General features: G+C 42.1%; 1 long non-coding RNA gene across 1 annotated transcript in view; it reads right to left on the reverse strand.

The window, feature by feature from the left end:
- Positions 1-5,460, reverse strand: part of LOC128898297 (uncharacterized) — a 50,836-nt gene extending 45,376 nt beyond the window's left edge. The window contains exon 1 of the long non-coding RNA XR_008462799.1: positions 5,159-5,460. This is a non-coding gene — a long non-coding RNA (uncharacterized LOC128898297). The remainder of the gene's footprint in view (positions 1-5,158) is intronic.
- Positions 5,461-6,000: the final 540 nt, after the last annotated feature.

A 6,000-nucleotide genomic window follows, 5' to 3' on the forward strand; every position in this document is an offset into this window, starting at 1 on the left:
TGGCAAACCACAGCTAAGGAACAATGAGCCTTCCTGAGGAGAGACTGTCCAAAACCACAGTGACCCTTCAGCATAAGCTCTGAGAGCCCACAGTGAGAGGGATGAAGGTGTCTCTCCACTGAATATAGAGGGACCCCACGTGGCTGATGTAGACTATGTGCCTGCTTCCTAAATGACTCAAGTTAGGGGAGGCAAAACTTACTAAATTCTACTTTTTCACCATATCTTCTCATTGAAGAAAAAGGGAAAAGCAGCCAGGCAGTACCAGCCTTTCCAGCATTTTTCTGCAAGTTATCATAGTAAATCTCCCCATATCACAGAATCACAGAAATGTTCAGGTTGGAAAAGAGCCTCAGGATAACCAAGTCCAACAGATAACCCTACTCTACAAAGTTCACCCCTAAACCATATCCCCAAGCACCACATCCAAACAACCTTTAAACACATCCAGGGTTGGTGACTCAACCACCTCCCTGGGCAGCACATTCCAATGCCTGAAAACATATCAAAGTTCATAATCCTTCTAAGCAAATTGATTTCAGTGATGTGTTTCTACTGTCACCAAGTCATTTGGTGGCATTTTGGGAAGAGTCAGGAGGTACTGACACTGAGGGGAACAGAGAGAGAAACACACAGAGAGCAAGTGACCTTGTGTTCTGGAGTTTTGGTAGATCTCAATGCAACTGTGCTTAGAGTTGCAGTTATTATCATTATGACACACTTACAAAGTCAACCACAGAATACTAAAATTAAATTTCTGATAAATAATGTAAACTGAAATGCAAATTTTTAGCAGATCTCACTTTTCTGGAGGAGGATCAGTAAGATGGCAGTTGACATGGTGTCAGTAAGATATCATAATGAAAGGTAATAGTTAATTTCCTTGAAAATGCATTTAGATTTGATTATTGAGGGTTTGTCATCAGCTGTAAAGCTGCTAGAACAGGCATCAAGACCTAAAGAATTATTACATTACCTAAACATTTCTTACTAGATAAATAAATAAATATAATCCATATTCCATTGAAGCTACTGAAGAAGCAAGTTGCTGTGTGGCAGAAATGAAGGCGGCATGAAGAAAGGAAGATTCTGACCATGGAGCTTGCACTAATCACTGCAGCTTTGCCTTGGGTTTTAAGAGGATTAGAAAGCAATATGCTTAGAAGAAATGGGCCAAATTCTGCCCCAACATGCCTTGCCCATCTTGCAAAGTGAATGAAGGGAGAAAATGAGACTTTCCCCAGTGTGCCCTGCTTACTTTGAGGCAGTACAAGGGTATCTAGAGAGCCCCGAGCTTGTTACAGCATATTCTGTATGGTATGCAGATTCAACAGTGCTTCTCTGAGGCTTCCCATATGCCTTTGTATCTTGTCCATCATCTACCTGCCTCAGTCCTTGCTCTTCCTTACTTCCTACCGCTACGGAATCAGAGATATTTGTGCCTAATATTTTCAACAATTCTCCTATCCCAGGCTCATCTCTGACCATCTCCTGTTGTGATCTTCAGCCATACAAATAACTTTTGTCTCAACAAAGTAAACTTACAGACGTATAATACACACAGAATAATCCCAAGTGTAGCCATCCCATTACCCTTGTTCTAAGGAGGAGGAATTTGAGGCAAACAGTTCCTAGGTGCAGGAAAACAGTGTTTGCCATCAGTGAGAATAACCTATGTCTGAAGTATACATTTAAGTGCTTTGCAGAATCAGAGCCCAAAACACCTCTGTGCCTCAGTTTCCCCACTATCACTGGAGGAGGTGCCATTTGCTCACATTACTGTTGTGCAGTGATCTCCCATTGATCATATACTCATGATGCATTTGGGAAAATGCCATTAGCTTTTTCCAAAGGTCTGAATTGCCTCTCTTTAATTTTAAGTGATTTCGTTCATAACCTCCAAAGCTCTTTCCCTGTAGATCGCATCTGTGTGTGTGATTCCTGTATCGGTAAAATTAAAGTGCATCTACCCAAATGCAGTACTCCAGTCTCCTGGAGTTTAATTGTATTTGCATGCCCACTCCTGCTTCAGTGATTCTTTCAGAGGTTCCCACTCACAGCTGCAGCTAAGTGGGCACATCTTTAGGTGACAGATTGAGAAGATATGTTCAAGCACACATATAAGTGTATATATAGATTTCCATTCCTCCTTTGTTTCCTCCTCCTGCTCACTGATGTTAAAATGGCACACTCGCAATTGAAACCCCAGCATACTTTGGTTTATTTGTTTGTGGGTTTTGGGGTGTTTTTTTTAAATAAAAGTATTGCTCATCTTCATCCTTCACCTTTCACAGAATTTCACACATTATTTCCTTGCTTGCTCACCCTCATGCTTCGTTTGACAAGGAGCTCTCATAAAGCTAGTGATCCTCTTCTTTGACCACCTCCTTGTCATCTTGGCAGAAGTATTTCCCGCACCACAGCATTCCCATCTAGGTCTAAGCTGACAGTTGACTAGGAAAGCTTCAGATTCAAATCAGACTCTGTGACACAACTGATATGTTCCTTCTAAGACTCTGTGGAGTTTCCTGGCTTGTATCGCATTGTATTTATCTGCAAAATTCAGAACCCAGTCAATACTGTAAAGCTCTCAAAGTTTAAGGTGCTCACATTGGCGAGGCGAGTGGAAATCTTAATTCTGAGCTTACATTTTGAAATCTGCTTGTGCCAGCCACACTTGTGCTGCTTTTGTGTTCACTTTCTTTGAATATTCAGGTGGCTGAATTCTGTTGTCCATGAACATTCACAGAAAGTGAGCCTCAGAGCTGCACACACATTTACAGATGCAGTGATTTACATTTGCACACTTCAGTATTCGTAACTAAAAGCACTCACTGGAGGAACAAAACCACTGCCATTTAGCCAGCCAGTCCTGTGCAAAACTGTTTGTTACCCACAAAAAAACCTACTTTTGATCCTGCTACAGAAATGCTTTTGCTTGCTCATGTTTTAAATAAATAAATAAATAATCCAAGATAATCACTGCTTTCCATAGGCTCGTGCAAGCAGAAGAGAAGCTTAGACAGATTATGTGTTAGAAAGTATTTGTTCAGAACTTGGAGCCTACTGCCACAAAGATGTGACCCCTTGTCGATGTTAGTGGTATAGAAAGTATGACACACAGCTGAGCTGATACAGGCTTTTCAGCAGAGATGTTACACATCCACCTGACACAGTTAATTAAAATGTCACTTCCATAGGAGTAAAGGGAGACAAATGTGAGCCAAACAGCTGAGCAGAGAAATTTGTTTTGCCTTTGAGCAATTCACTATAATTTTGTTTAAATACAGGGTGGGGTGGGGTTTTTTTCCCATTGTATTGATCAATATAAAGCTACAAAATTTACCCTAAAAATAACACTGGTGTATTCAAACCATTTGCTTCACAACTTACACTTACTGATCTTAAATTTTCCAGTCTGTTTGGTGCAGTGTCTTGGCACACTAACACCAGTGCAAAGACCCCTTTTGATTTCAGTGGGAGTTATCAGATTCTTGCCAGGAGGGTGTTTAGCATCAAGTATTGTACTAAGTGACAACGTGGGGTTAAGTCATCCTCCATCAGGGTATATGAAGCAGCATGTGGTTTGTTGAAAATGTAGCCTAAATGCACATGCTAAACTGGCACAAATGTCAGGATCATGTTGATGACGTGTGTTGATGGCACAAAGCTGGGAGGTGTTCCCAGAGAAGAACTTCTATGCTGTAGGGGAGAAATTGCACGACACTTTTGACTGAAATAATGGAAGCGGAGTGAAACCCATTCAAGGTGCAAAATGCTAACTGATACATTTAGAACTGACACTCAAAACACCTCCTGTAAAATGGGAACTCATGAGTCAATCATAGGGCAACCACAAGTCACCAGCACTTGTGAGAAGATTGTGTTCAGCTATTCTAGGAGTACTACTTCCAGGAGAGCTGAGGATGTATTAATGTATCATGATCTGGTGGGAGGATCTAATGGTTCACTACTGCCTAAAAATGGGGACATGAAACTTGTGCCCTTTCCCTACACTCAGCATCATGCTTCCACACTCTCCTGCACACCATCTTTAGTTTCCTTAGACTCTTCTCATGATCTTTGGTTGCCTATTAGTCCAGTCTCCTGTAACTTTTGGTAACTGAGGAAAAAGTGAGCTGCATTCATTAGCAGAGGGATCCAGAGACACAGGTTTGCCACATGGTAAATGGTAAGAGTTTGTAGCAGGGAGCAGAGATGGGAAGAAAGCTTATGTCCTTCTACTGGGAAGTGGCTCTTATACCAGCACATCCCATTCTGGGAAAACTGCTGCCACAGTGGCTTTGAGTAAGGCTTTGTCTGAGTAGGAGCTTATCTGAAGCACTGCATGCACTGAGATGGTTACCCAGGGATAGCTTTCACAAAGCAGCCCGAGAAAGGGTGTTCAGACCACCTCTCTGTCCTCCAGAGGGGTTCCTAGGAAAGTCAGAGGTTGAGATTTGCTTGCCACTTGAAAAACGTAAGCTGCCAGGTGGCAGCCTCTGCGAGAGAGTTATTCCTAGACCTCTAGTCTGTGATAACAACTCGACAGCAAAAAGCAGACAGTGCCCTACCTCCAGAGAACTCTCAGACTCCCCAGAGTCTGGCATGCCAGCACACAACTTCCACAAACACCATTGCATCATGCTTTTTAAAAAAAACAAACAACTATTCAGGTGGGGTTTTGCCCTCTACAGAAAATCTGCTCCACAACCTGATTCCTCTACTCAGTATAAATCTACTGATTTTCAGCATACACAGGGGATCAAGTAAACTCAGTGGCTAAACAGGAGAGAAGGCAATTAGCAAGATATATGACCAGGCTCTTAGGTACCACACATAAAGTAAATGGTCATAAGGAAACAAATACAAAAGGCAAATCTTCTCAGGAATGGCAACCAGTCTCCAGCACCTAGGCTCCCCGGGAAACTTTTCAACTGCCAGACTTGAGAATCAAGAGCTCTTGGAGACACCCCCCTTCCAAATGACTCCCCCATTTCCATTCCTGATACTGTACCACCTTCAGGAGCCGGTGACCTGGTTTTCATGCAAAAATCACACAATCACAGAATCACCAAGGTTGGAAGAGACCTCAAAGATCATCAAGTCCAATAGGCATCTCTGCAGCATCAAGATCTTTCACATTACAGTCACTTACCTGTCTTTGTCAGAGAGGCTTTGGCAGATGTTACAGAAATGGAAACGATCTTGATAACTCTCTCAGGACCCAAATCTGGAATAGTGAGAGCATCCTTTCATCCATTCACATTTCACATTGATGTAGCCATGTAGCTTTCTCTTCCCCTGCAGATGCTCCATTCTGATGTTCCCCTGCCTGCGGGTCTCAGCATCCTTTAAGTGAGGCCTGAAAGGCCAGGGACCAGGTATGACCAGTGCAGAATCAGGAGTGAGGGAGCACGAGGAGGCTGGGCAAAGCATGAGGCACAAGTTGTTTTCTGCCTTTCAGAAGAAGAGCAGGGAAATAGGTCTGGAAAATAGATTGGGAAATGTAAGAGGAGAAGTGTGAGAAACAGGTGATTTATGTGTATGAACACATGAGAGAATGAGAAACAAAGCTTTGAAATGGCAATGGGTTTGGGTTTTTTATTGATCATAAATTGAAACTCCAAGCTATAATTAATAACCTGGGCCTAGACCTTACCCATTACATAGAGTTGCTACCAGAACTCTATAAAAGATCTTGCAAGGCAGTAACTAGACATAAATTCTGTGAAGTTTATGATTTCCAGCATGTTATTAACCTTCTATAAATATGTTCCATTGTTATAAAACATGGCAGCAAACATGAATGCTGCCATGAAATGCTGCTTGGAAACCTCTTTTTCCAGAAACTGTTTCCACTTTTTGTGCCACCTTTTGGGGGTTTCTGTGGCCTATTTCCCCACCTTTCCTTTTGTTCCTCAGAAAAAATAAGTGCTGTTGTCCTGTGTAAGATTATGGTAAAAGACCATTAATGCTGTTTTAATTTCTGGGTTTATG

This window comes from Dryobates pubescens, chromosome 21, assembly GCF_014839835.1.
Source record: "Dryobates pubescens isolate bDryPub1 chromosome 21, bDryPub1.pri, whole genome shotgun sequence".
NCBI lineage: Eukaryota > Metazoa > Chordata > Aves > Piciformes > Picidae > Dryobates > Dryobates pubescens.